This window comes from Zingiber officinale, chromosome 3B, assembly GCF_018446385.1.
Source record: "Zingiber officinale cultivar Zhangliang chromosome 3B, Zo_v1.1, whole genome shotgun sequence".
NCBI classification, from domain to species: Eukaryota; Viridiplantae; Streptophyta; class Magnoliopsida; order Zingiberales; family Zingiberaceae; genus Zingiber; species Zingiber officinale.
The window spans coordinates 48,563,475-48,577,960 of NC_055991.1; the positions used below are offsets into that span (position 1 = coordinate 48,563,475).

The 14,486-nt window shown below is 39.9% G+C and overlaps 1 non-coding gene across 1 annotated transcript; it reads left to right on the forward strand.

The window, feature by feature from the left end:
- The first annotated feature begins 3,208 nt into the window (after positions 1-3,208).
- On the forward strand, positions 3,209-3,315 carry LOC121968851. Its single transcript, XR_006108379.1, has one exon. It is a non-coding gene; the product is annotated as a small nucleolar RNA R71 (small nucleolar RNA).
- Positions 3,316-14,486: the final 11,171 nt, after the last annotated feature.

A 14,486-nucleotide genomic window follows, 5' to 3' on the forward strand; every position in this document is an offset into this window, starting at 1 on the left:
ATAGTTGTGTAGAATTGTTAATCCCGTAGGGGGGATACACTAATTGTATGACCGAGGGGCGTCGTGACAAGGATGCCCCGCTAACAGACGTCTAGGGTATCACCTTGAAAGGAGAAGAAAATCTCCATAAGGAAGTAGGGGATCGAGCGTAATCTCTATTTATATTTCTATGTTATTGTGTGTTTGTGTGTTGTATGACAGAAGGACGTCGTGACAGGGCTACCCCGCTAACGGAATTTATAGAAATCACTTCCATTTAGTAGCATAGGACATGGAGTAGGAGATCCTGCCAACTTATCCACTACATGGGAGAGTCGGTAATGAATCTAACTTCCTACAAGAGCATGAACATAGAGGATAGAAATTAAATAATCTATGTAACATCACCTAACATTATAAGGAAATAAAAATCCTAGAATCTATCATCCTTCATTCACTACGCTCATTCTCTCTCTCAACTCTCTCTCTTTACTCTTCTCTTTCTCTATAGAGTTTGTTAACAACTTTAGATTGTCTAGATAATTCATCATGCGAAGTTAACTAGTGCTTAATCAACAGTCCTTGTGGATTCGATATCTTTTTATTACTTACAACATAACCGTACACTTGCGGTGCGTAACAAGATTGCATGTTGCTTAGTTTTTTCAATTGGATTGAAATCACCATACCTACTAATTATTGTTTGGATTGTATTCAAGATTGTTTCTGATATTTAGATGACCTTAGTTAAATACCTTTTACTATCTTCTAGGTAATGATAGGAAAATATTAGGGAGATGAGTTCTAGTTCGATTTCTTTTATTTTAGTTTGCTCATTCGGGATGAACGAGAATAAGTGTGGGTGATTTGATAACTATGATTTCCTTTCACTATTTTGGTTCACACATGATTGATTTTGATGTCTTGTTCATAGGTTAAACTCATATTTACATCATATTTCATGCATTGCATTTAATCATGGACTTAATTGCAAATTGGCTCATGGTATTAGATGCTAATATTCGATATATTCTTTGTAGGTATCAAAAGGATCATGGACCCGATCAGATCAAACCAGAATTAGGCTCAAATCTAGGGCTAAACAAGACGATCAAGCCTTAAAGAAATTTGGACCGTTCATTCAAGATCAGAGTAGATTTGGGTCATCTGTTGAAGATCCATTCCATCCAACCTAAGGAAGAGTCGATCAAGACCCTTGATCAAGATCAACACCTTCGGATCGGATTTTAAGTGACTTTTCACCATTGATCAAGATCCAAATTATTCTGGGCCATTGGATCAGATTGGGAGAGGTTTAAAAGTTGAGAAGCTACAGTGGAATCTAGGAGCTCGGGTGTATCTCTTCCTCGTGATTTTCTCTACTATTCACCCTTTGTCCCCGTTGCTCCCGTTCCACATTCCAGATCCAAAAGCTTACCTTCTTCAACAACGACAATCTCTAGCTGCCAATGTTCATCCTCTGAGATCGGAGAGTGGCAGAAGGGAGGTTTCTTCAACCGCAATTTGGATTTTGCTTGCCGCCACATTCTTGTTCATGGGAGGTTTCAGATCAGCGAATTTCGCATTCAACATAGCTTCGAGGAAGGTTTCTTGGAGTTTCTGATCCTTTCCCGATCTTCATTCCGTAGCAAAGCTAGATTGATTTGATCAGTCGATCTAGTTTGGCAATTCACATAATTTATGCTCTATTCTTTGGTCGATGATGTTACCAGACTGGTATGAGACTCTAGGGAGGTTTCTTGGAGCTGTAAGCGTCACCTAGTAATAGTTGGAAGCTTGTTCATTATTGTTGGGTGTTTGAGAGGAGGTTTCCAAGAACACCTCTGCTTCACGACAGAGAGGAGAAGTTTGGTTGTGGAATGTTATTTGTCCTTATTTTTCTTTGATTTCTTATACCTTTGCTCAGATCCGATGATCTGATAGTTTAGATTGCAGTTTACTTTCTAGTTTGAAATTCCTATTTTGATTTCCACAAGTTTGTGTTAGTTTTAACTCTTAAATTAAGAAAACTCGTGTCCTTTTCAATGGATATATTGTCATTGAGATTGAATTTAGATGGTGAAAGAATTACTTGATCTTTTTAATGCAAGTTTGAGATATGAATGAATTACTTGATCTTTAAGTGTGATTATGAATTGAATGTTATTTCGGTTCATGCAAGTTTGAGCTTAGTTTCAAGTCATGAATGTAGAAAATTCTTCTGTTAGTCATTGTATCTGTTGTTATTGTGATTGCAAATGGAAGACATAGTAATTGAATCATTTGATTCAATGATTCATAAGAATCTGAATTTAATTGATGCTCATTTAGTGAGAAGGAAGTGGATCATGTTTAGAAAAGAATAACCTTTCCGTGAATCTATTCTTGATTTTACTAGTGCACTATTGGGAATTAGATGTATTCAAGTTGAAATGAGAATTAAATGGAAATGCTTGATAGACCTCGTAGATGTAAGAATTCAATTTGAATCAATTCTAGAACTGATACACATTTACTAGTTAACCTTGGAAAAAAATACGAATTGGGACTCCTTACTACAATTCTTTTCTTGAATTTTAATGGGTTTCCAATCTCTATTAATTTGAAGTGCCTAGTGACATGTAAAAACAGAGGTTTTGGGAATAATTGAGCTTGTGGCTGAGGTTCAATTTTCTTGTCTAGTGATGGTGTGAACAACTGTTGAGGGAAAGGTACTTGTGGACTTAGACACTTTTTGGAGTAATGGAACTGAGTTTTTATGATTTTCTATTATTCTTCTCCTCAATTCTGTACAAGTCCTTCTCTAAAAGTTATTCATGATTCATGTCACTTCTCAACTTAATATCATTACACTGTTCACTAAACCTTATCTGTGTAGGAGGGAGGTTATGCTTGAACCATTTTGAAACTATACTATCAATCCTTGCCTCCAACTGTTTGAACCCCTCATTCTATGACTTGTGATTTTCCAAAATCTTAGAAGGTTGAACTACATTTTGTTTGACAGACTCTTTTACCTTTATGGCTTGCACTTTTGATGTTATCAGGGGAAATTCCATCCAACTTCTATCTGACCATTCTTAGAGATTCAACATCACTTGATCAATTATAATTTATGCTTCATCCACACTTTTATTCATAAAAGAACCTCCTGCTGATGAATCCAATAAACACTTATCTAAAAAAAGAAATTTTCCTATAGAATATGTGCAGACTCAGCTATTTTTTCAATCCATGATAAGGGAACTATCTTTGTAAGCTCTTAAATCTATCCCATGTTTCAAATAATGATTCTCCATTTGCCTGAGCAAAATTTGTGATGCAATTTCTCATGTAAACCATTCTACTTGGAGGGAAAAAAGTGATTTAGAAATTGCTACTCTAATTATTTACAACTCATGATACTTTGAGGATGGAGAAAATTAAACTAAGTCTTTACCCTATCTTTGATACTAATAGGAAATGCCACCACTTAAACTACATCCACTAAGACACCCTCACAGTTCACCATATCGCAAAGCTATAGGAATTCTTCAAGGTGGACGTATGGGTTTTCTGATATTTCTCATCTAGATTTGTGATCTTGTGTCATGGTAATTAATTCTAGGTTTAGTTGGAAACTTTTTTTTTTTGATATGAAGTTGCACAATGGGAGGCATAAATCTTGTAGAAATGGATGCAGAAAATTCTCTTAAAGGCCTACTTGACATGTTAGTGCTCATGAATATCTAAAAAAATTATGAGAACAAAAAACAAAAATACAGAACTAAGAGCATGAAAGAAAATGTAGAAACTAAGAAAAGGAAAAAATGAACTTTAAACTAATAACAAAACAAAATGTAAAATTTAAATTGCAAGAAAGAAAAGGGAAGGAATAAAAACAAACAAGTAAAAAAAAACTATTAACATGTCTAGAGTAACTCATATGCTAATCAACTAATGTTAATAAAAAATAATCCTCGGTAACGACGCTAAAAACTTGTTACAAACCACAAGTGTATGGTTACGTCATTAGTAATACAAAAGATATCGAATCCATAAAGACTATTGATTAAGTACTAGTTAACTTCACATGATGAATTATTTAGACAATTGAAAGGTGGTTCACAAATGCTATGAAAAGAAAGAGAATGGAGGAGAGAGAGTGTAAGAGTAAAGAGAGAGTAGAGAATGAGAGAATGAGCGTAGTGAAGGAAGGATGATAGATTCTAGGATTTTGGTTTCGTTATGATGCTAATTACTGTCCCTATACATTGTTCATCTACCTAACTGTTGGTGCAATCGACCTAGGTTTTGATGTGTGTGTCAAAGAGTTTAAGTTAGGCTTTCATATGTATTTGATATGTGTTTGAGTCATGCAGGACTTGGTGGAACACATAAGGACTTGGTGTGACCAAGTTCGGGAAGCTCATCCAAGGGCTCGGAATGTTGAGTCGGTGAAGGATGGTGTGGAAGACATCCGAAGGACCGCGCGGACGAGGAGCAATGGAGTGGAGCCAAAGGAAGTGGACTTCAAGGCAGCGTGAAGGATGGCACGGAGAGGAGCCGCGGGCTCGGGTGCATCTGAGGGACGAAGGCCGAGGAAGAGGACTTCAAAGGCGACTCCGGAAAGGATGAGAGGAGTGAATGTACTGGGACCAGTCGACTGGTCATGAGACTAGTCGACTGATCCAGCTTCACAGAATGCACAGAAGCATTCTGTGCTTGTCGACTAAGGGGACCAGTTGACTAGTCCTAAGACCAGTCGACTGATACATGACCGTTGGCAGAAAACGGGCTCTAAAGAGAGCCGTTGGTGTTGCCTAATGGCTAGCACCAGTCGACTGGTGCATGGACCAGTCGACTGGTGTCAGGGTTTGAGTTGATTGGTGATCAACTCTTTCCTCTTATTTAAGGGGAGCTTTGGGGCATTGAAGGGGTTACTCATACTCATTGTAAATGTTACGCTCCGCAAGTGTACGGAAATGTTGTAAGTAATATAAAAGATTATCGTATCCACAGGGACTGGAATAAGCACTAGGAATGTCTCAATGCGAATTAGCTAAACAACTATCCAATCATTTCAAAAGCAAAGTAAAGGTAAACAAATCTAAGATTAGAGATCAACAAACAAGAGTTTAGTGTTTTGGGTTATGATAAAGGGAGATTCTAGGAGTTTCGGTTTCTTTGTAAGATTTCTTGGATGTAAATGGTTCACCAATTCTTATTCCTCAATTGCCAAGCATGTAGAAAGTTGCCGGTTCCCTCTTGCAATAGACAACCGGCTAAGGACTGAGAAATGTATCTAAATAGGATTAATTAGACATGAACCTACGTTGTCCTTACACAGAAGCGCACCTATTACTATGTCTTCCTCGGATATCAACATAGAAGCCCACACCTTATTAATCTATAAAGATACAAGAAGCTAATCATAGAATCCATCCTACTCTCTTGAATATCCCTGTTTCCTCTTCAAGATTATCTCTCAAACGTCCTTACACGGGCTTGCACCTGTCACGTGGATCCCTCGGATGATCGAGTGAGAGTTTATCCTTACCAAGTCCATAAGAAATCCAAACAATCAATCAAGAATGAGAATTAAGCACAAACCACCATCAATCATTCAAGATCTAATTGATACAAGCAAGATAATGTCATTGAAACAAGAAAATGGCAAATCCATAAGAGATTACATCAATCCATCATACAAATACTCCCTTAATCCTAGAATACAAGATCTACTCCATGAATCGAGGAAGAAAATCCGAAGAAATAGAGATTACAAGCATTCCTTGAATCCCCAATCCAAGAAAACAAGAAGAGGGGAGAAGAGAAAACTTATCTACGAAGAAGCCTTGTCTTCGGATCCAATCCTCGCTCCGGAGCCGGAATCGTCGAAATCTCCCTTAGAATCGCCCAGAAATCCTCCCAAGAATGGGAGGAAACCACCAAATCTTGCTTTCTCCCAAAGGTGGAGAGATCCCGTTTCAATTCATGAAGAAGGGTTTAAATAGAGGAGGGATTCGGGCGCCACACGGCCCCGTGACACGGTCGTGTGAGATTCACACGGCCATGTCCTGTTCCCTCTCTGCCTAACCTGCATGGCCGTGTGACTCCACACGGCCAGAACCCTTCTGCTCTTTGGAAATGATACACGGCCGTGTGGTGCACACGGCCACAGCCTGCTTGGTCTCTGGAAATGCTACACGGCCGTGTGGTGCACACAGCCACAGCCTGCTTGGTCTCTGGAAACCTCACAGGGGCGTGTAGATCCACACGGCCATGTAAGGCTTCTGCTCTGGTTGGCTTCAAATCTTGACACGGCCGTGTGAGGTTCACACGGCCATGTCATCTTCCTCTTCTTCTGGTGCCAAAACTCCACACGGCCCGAGCTCCATCCCAGTGCATGGCCGTGTGAGGTACACGGCCTGGTGCTTTCTCCCTTTGTTTCCTCCAAGGCTTGCCCAAAGATGTAAATTCTTCACCAAATCGACCCCTGCGTACAGTAAATGCACACGACCATGTAAGGCTTCTGCTCTGGTTGGCTTCAAATCTTGACACGGCCGTGTGAGGTTCACACGGCCATGTCATCTTCCTCTTCAGCTGGTGCCAAAACTCCACACGGCCCGAGCTCCATCCCAGTGCATGGTCGTGTGAGGTACACGGCCTGGTGCTTTCTCCCTTTGTTTCCTCCAAGGCTTGCCCAAAGATGTAAATTCTTCACCAAATCGACCCCTGCGTACAGTAAATGCACAAAAAGCAGATCTCCGAACCAAAAGAGTAAATATGCTAAAAGGAAAGCTGGAAGTATACAAATGCATAGATCAAGCATGCTCAAAGTATGTAAATGTGCGTAAAAACGTGCATAAAAGAGTATATAATCTACGCACATCAGTAAACCTTCTGAATCTTGCCCAAAGCTTCCAAGCCAACTCTCTTCCTTCTAACCCTAAGTTTCATCTTGTAAAGAGGAAGAGAACTTTGTGAGAGGTTTGCTCCACCGAGAAGGAGAAGCTTTAGCCGGAGATTGCCGGGGACTGATCCACCAAAGGATCAAGGGCTCGTCCACCTAAAGGACACGTCGTGGAGTAGGAGCAAGCAATCTCCGAACCACGTTACATCGAGCGTGTTAGCGTTTGTATTCTCCTTTGTGTTTCTTTGTTTTTAGTTTCTATATTCCCGCTTGCGCAAACTAACGTATTGTAGAGAAGAAATCGATTTGGGGGTGGCCTAGCTATCCAACCCCCCTTCAAGCCGGCCACCGATCCTCCAACAATTGGTATCAGAGCAAGGACGCTCTTCAACGGACTAATCGCCAAGAAGAACAACATCATCAATGGCCGGCTCAAACATTCATCCACCCAAATTCGAAGGGGACTTCTCTTGGTGGAAGAAGAGAATGGAGGTATTCTTCGAAACCGATTTTGATATTATGCTAATCATGGAAAATGGTTTCGAAGTGCCTTGGGATCAAGACAACAAGATACTTGAGAAAACAAGGTGGAGCAAGAAACAAAGGGAAGAACATCTAGCAAATTCGAAAGCCATCCATCATCTACTACATGTTCTTCCCCAACAAGAAGTAACAAGAGTTGGAACCTACTCAAGTGCCAAGGAGTTATGGGAGAAGCTAGTGGAGCTTCATGAAGGCACATCGGAGGCTAAATTGGCAAGAAGGGACCTCCTTCGAACTCAACTCAACAATGTAAAGCTTGAGAAGGGAGATAAGGTATCTACACTTCATGCTAAAATTAAAGAAATTTTAAGTGGACTAACAAGTGTAGGTGAGAAACTCTCCAACCGGGACATCATAATGAAGGCTATCAATGCCTTCCCAAGATCCTCAACATGGAGCTCCATTGTAGATTCGTTCTATATCTCAAAGGATCTTGTAAAGAGATCTCTAGATGAATTCTTCTCAACCATGGAGCTTCACGAAACAAGGGTTGAAGGATTAGAGGGAGAAGCAAATAGATCAAGAGGAGTAGCCCTTGTGGCAAACAAGGGAAAGGGTAAGAAGAAGAAGTCTTCATCCCCACCATCCTCCGACTCCGAAGAATCAAGCGCCTCAATGGATAGTGATCAAGAGGCGTATATGGTAAGGAAAATGAGAAGAGCTTTTAGAAAATTTTCATCTAACAAATCTCATGCTAGGAAAAGCTCAAGAAGCAAAAGTAGGACAAGGAAGATAATTTGCTACAATTGCCAAGGAGAAGGACACATAAGAGATGATTGTCCTCTCTTGAAAAAGAAGGAAGGGAAGAAGAAGAAGGAGAAGACAAAAGAAAAGGGGAAGAAGGCTCAAAACCTAAAAGCAACATGGGATGATCCTTCATCATCATCGGAGGAAGAAGAGCATCACATAGTCAATTTTGCTCTCATGGGGATTGATGATGTAGCCTCCACCTCATCCGAACAAGAAGAAGGAAGGAGCTCAAGTGAAGATGAAGAGGGGAGCTCAAGTGAAGGGGGAGGTCAATCATCGGATTCGGACTTCTCGGTAAGTGAGGTACATAATCTTCCTCCTCATATTTTAATTAAAATTATTTCAAGCACAAATGATGACTTGTTCAAGGTAAAAAGGAAAAACAAGTCTTTGAAACATGATATTAGCATGCTTGAAGAAAAATTAGAATCCAAGTGCTCTAAGGACTACAATAAGCATGTTTTTTCTTCCTCAAGTTCAAATGTATCATGTTTAGAAGAAGAAAATAGGGAATTAAGGGAAAAGATAGAATACCTTACCAATGCCCTTAAGAAATTTGAAATTGGCTCTAAAACCCTAAATATGATCATTGGGAGCCAAAGGGCAAGTTTTAAGAAAAATGGAATAGGATACAATGAACAAAATAATGAAAAGACCTATCATTGTCTACTTGCTAGGGGGCAATCCAAGACAAAGACCATAGATAGGAAATGGATCCCCAAAGAGTACTTGGTCAACCCAATTAGAAAGAATTTCTATTGGGTGCCAAAATCAATCCTCAAGGGTTAGAGGATTTTATGGCAAGTCAACCATGGAAGTCAATAATTCAAATTTTTCCTATATGGTTGACTTGAGACCTTAAGGGGGAGGGCTTAGCCTTGATAGAGATTTATGATCAAGAGGGCTAAGTAGAGGTTACCTTTATCTCACAATGATTATTTTCTAACCATGAATGTGAGATATTAGGATGATACAAATAATTCACTTATGCTTATGGCATTTTGATGAGTTATGAAGTGTATCAATGTTTAGTGATCATAGGCCAACTATGGGGAAAGCAAATATTTAATTAATGGACATCTTACCCATAGATCATAGTTGGATATTTTAAATGTTTTGAAAACAATTCTATGTTTTATTTACTATGGTATAGCTATATTAAAACATATGATTGAAAAACTGAGCTTGAAATTGATACAAACTTGATTGATTTTTAAAGTGTTTGAGTTTTTATCAAAACTTCAAAAATATGATGACTTTTCATGAAATCATATTTTTCTTAGTTAAAGAATATTATAAGAAATAAGTGTTCAAAATTTCATGATTTTTCGAATTTTCTGGAATTTTTTATGGATTTCTGAAGTTGGTTGCCGTAGGCTGAAATTGATGTTCAGTTTGTGCCAGTCGACTGGTGCAGATACCAGTCGACTGGTACCAGCCTTTCAGCATTATGTTGGTCTTTAAAATCAAATTTTCGGCTCAAATTTGGTTAGAACTGATACCATAGTATGTGTACGTGTCTGGTACAATATTTTTGATGGTGTCAAAGGGGGAGAAATGGGTAAGTTTAAGTTAGAAATCTACTTGGGTGCAAATCTTTGAAAATTAAGATTAAGAGCATGTGTTAAGGGGGAGCTTGGGTTTTATGCTTCATATTTACATATTGCTTGTACTTTTCAAAGTTGTTATTGGTGCCTAACTTAAACATATTGCCACACATCAAAAACGGGGAGATTGTTGGTGCAATCGACCTAGGTTTTGATGTGTGTGTCAAAGAGTTTAAGTTAGGCTTTCATATGTATTTGATATGTGTTTGAGTCATGCAGGACTTGGTGGAACACATAAGGACTTGGTGTGACCAAGTTCGGGAAGCTCATCCAAGGGCTCGGATCGTTGAGTCGGTGAAGGATGGTGTGGAAGACATCCGAAGGACCGCGCGGACGAGGAGCAATGGAGTGGAGTCAAAGGAAGTGGACTTCAAGGCAGCGTGAAGGATGGCACGGAGAGGAGCCGCGGGCTCGGGTGCATCTGAGAGACGAAGGCCGAGGAAGAGGACTTCAAAGGCGACTCCGGAAAGGATGAGAGGAGTGAATGTACTGGGACCAGTCGACTGGTCATGAGACCAGTCGACTGATCCAGCTTCACAGAATGCACAGAAGCATTCTGTGCTTGTCGACTAAGGGGACCAGTCGACTGATACATGACCGTTGGCAGAAAACGGGCTCTAAAGAGAGCCGTTGGTGTTGCCTAACGGCTAGCACCAGTCGACTGGTGCATGGACCAGTCGACTGGTGTCAGGGTTTGAGTTGATTGGTGATCAACTCTTTCCTCTTATTTAAGGGGAGCTTTGGGCCATTGAAGGGGTTACTCATACTCATTGTAAACCTTCTGAATCTTGCCCAAAGCTTCCAAGCCAACTCTCTTCCTTCTAACCCTAAGTTTCATCTTGTAAAGAGGAAGAGAACTTTGTGAGAGGTTTGCTCCACCGAGAAGGAGAAGCTTTAGCCGGAGATTGCCGGGGACTGATCCACCAAAGGATCAAGGGCTCGTCCACCTCAAGGACACATCGTGGAGTAGGAGCAAGCAATCTCCGAACCACGTTACATCGAGCGTGTTAGCGTTTGTATTCTCGTTTGTGTTTCTTTGTTTTTAGTTTCTATATTTCCGCTTGCGCAAACTAACGTATTGTAGAGAAGAAATCAATTTGGTGGTGGCCTAGCTATCCAACCCCCCTTCAAGCCGGCCACCGATCCTCCAACACTAACTCCATACTTAAACTCATGTAGGGCTTCTAACTAGAGTATGGTATAACCCTGTAAAAGTTGTATCGGAGAGTTTACCCAAATTCAAACGCCATTAAGTAAAGAAGCAACTCTAGAAAGTCCGATTAAAGGGTTACCCTCTATCACAGGGTCCCTCGATCATACAATCACTAGAGTTATCTAATGTACTTCCTAAATGTAGCACTAGAGTATCCACTCCAATTAGAATGCTTAACAAGGATTAGTCCATATGTTAAGATCTTTTAACTCTAGAAAGTGGGCAAGTATCGATGCCCTCTGTCACTAAGGGCATAATACATAATATGTCTAGCTACTTGAATGGGTATCCTTTGTCACTAAGGATCTCCCAGTTTTTTAGTCCAGTAACAACCTTAATATAGAGACATCCCTCACATCTATATGAATTAACCTCACACACATTTCATCAAACACATACAAGGTACAATACACATAGAACATAATATAAACACTTCATTACATAGGAAAATATCCAAATACATAGTTCATACATCACATCACATTATAGTTATTTTCTAAATCCTAGATCTGGAGAATCTACTCCATTACAAGGGATATATGTTGACCTCCGCAAGTGTACGGAAATATCGCAAGTAATATAAAAGATTATCGTATCCACAGGGATTGGAATAAGCACTAAGAATATCTCAACACGAATTAGCTAGACAACAAATCTATGGATTGGCAAAGTCTAAGTGTAACTATGAAAAGTAAACAAAAGAATGAAAGAATAGGCAACAAGAATAAAGGCAATGATAAGGGATATTCTAGGAGTTGTGGTTTCTTTGTAAGGTTGTTCAATGTAAATGATCCACCAAATCCTTTTTCTCAATCGTCCATCATTTGTAGAAGGTTGTCAGTTCTCTCTTGTAATAGAGAACCGACCTAGGACTGAAATCCATACCTAGATTGATCAATTAAGAATGAATCTATGTTGTCCTTACACGGACTTGCCTGTCACGTGCATCCTTCGGAAAATCAACATAAGAATCCATCGCTCATCAACCCATCAAGATATAAAGATTAATGCATAAATCTATCCTACCCTCTAGAAATACCTAATTTCCCCTTCAAGATAATCCCTTAAACATCCTTACAAGGGTATGTTCCTGTCACGAAGATCCCTCAAAAAATTGAATGAAGAATTACCTCTACAAGATCCACAAGATATCCAAACACGCAATCAAGCATGGTAATTAGGCACAATCACAACATTCCACACAAGATCAAATAGATACAAAGGACAAAATCATAGAAATGAGAAATTGGCATATCCATAAGAGTTTACATCAAGAAATCCTTACAAATACTCCCTCCATCCTCGAATGAAGATAAACTACTTCATTGATCAAAGAAAGAAATCTGAAAACATAAAGATTACAAGCATTCTTGATCCCTATCCAAGAAAAAGAAAGAAAGAAGGCTTATCTATGATGAAGACGGTCTTCGGATCCAATCCACGTTCCCGGACTCGAATCGGTGAAGATCTTCCCATAGATCACCCAGAAATCCACCCAAGAATGGAAGGAATCGTCCAAATCTTCCTTTCTCCCCAAAGGGGAGAAGATCCCGTTTCAAATCTTGAAGGAAGCCTTATATAGAAGAGGGGTTTGGGCGCCACACGACCCCGAAGCACGGCCGTGTGAGGTTCGCACGACCTGCTCCATTCTCTTCTCTGCTAACCTCACACGGTCGTGTGAGGTACACGGCCGTAGCTTGCCTCTACCAATGCCCCCCTTGCATGGCCGTGTTGATCTACACGGCCTATACTGCCTTTGCCTATGGAAACTTGGCATGGACGTGTGGTGCACACGACCACCACTCTCTTGCTCACTGGAAACCTCACACGGCCGTGTAGCACACACGATCGAGGCTTCTCTGGTCTTTGGAAAACTGACATGACCATGTGGTCTACACGGCCTAGGCTTCATTGGGCTCCAAAGCTTGGCATGGTCGTGTGAGGTTCACACGGCCAATCCACCTTCCTTCTATGCTGCAGCTACACACCCTCTCATCTCCACACGGCCTGGGCAAACCCCCATGGCAGGGCCGTGTGGGGTTCAGGTATCATGGCTTCCTTCATCGCTTTGCTTGCAGATTTGGCCTCGAACACGCATCCTTCACCAAATTTGACTCCTGTATACAGAAAATGCACAAAAGCATATCTCCAAACAAAGAGAGTAAATATGCTAAAAAGGAAAGCTGGAAGTACGAAAATGCATAGATCAAGCATGCTCAAAGTATGTGAATGTGCGTCAAAACATGCTAACAAGTGTATACAATCTACGCACATCACACCCCCAGACTTAAACATTTGCTTGTCCCTAATCAAAATGCTGCAATCCAAACTCATATGCTCTACAATGCTCTCATATCCCTAATGCATTCTCCTGACTCTATCAAAGGGTTCCATTAGTAAGCATGATCATGAAAACAAGTTAAGTTTGGCTCAAGCATAAGTACCCTGTGCACAGTGCAAAAACAACTCAAAACTCTTCAATTTTCAACCTATGTCCTAGTTAAGTCGTCATCAAATTTGAATTCCTAGTGTTTCTAGTGATAGACAAGTAACCAGTGATAGAAACTTACTTGCCACACACTTGATTAATATTTCTCAATCAACCCATGGTCTCAAAGGCGTGCCCAATCTCAAGAGAAGCTAAGCAGTCATTTTCCCAGTAATCTAACTCGGTCTCAAAGGGGTGACTAGCTAGATTCCACTCACGACAACTATTTTTTATATCCCTTATTCACTTTCTTTTTTTTTTGCTTTTTTTTTCATAAGTATTTGCATTGTGCAAATCTTATTCACAAATGTACTTTTAGCACAAATGTTGGGATATTTTGATTTTTCCAAATGAGCTTACATGAGTTGGGCCTCATCTAGTAACCAAAATGAAGTTTGAGAAATCACCATGGAAACTAAGTACTAAACAAACAAGATGAATCATGACTATTTCAATGATATAAACCATTCAAGCATCAAGTATAGGTGTAGTGAAGATAAGATCCTTAAGGTCAAGCCAAGACTAAAACTCATCTCCATAAGATACTTAGCTTATTTCATGCTACCCAAGATAGAGAAAAGAGGTACATTAAGCATACTACTAGCGTCACTTAAAACATCATGAATCTAGATAATGAACGTGCTAACATTTAATCTTGAAGACAAGAAAGCATATAAGTGAAGTTTTTATGTTCTCAAGATGTATGCCACAAGATTTTCAAAAGATAGTTAAGTGACTATCAAAACAAGCAATCAAGCAAGACAAACAAAATAAAATGCAGAGCAAAAACAACTAACATGCAGAAAACACGCAAAAATTGAAACTAGAATGCAAAAAGAAAATTCAGGTTTGACACCCCCCCCCCAGACTTAAACTTTTCATCATCCCGATGAAATCAATATGGTAGAGGAGGTGGAGGTGGAGGAGGACGAGTAAAAGGATGCCTACGACATGGTTGGCCAATGGGAAAACTAGGGAAACCTGGAGTTTCGCTCAGGATTATATGATACT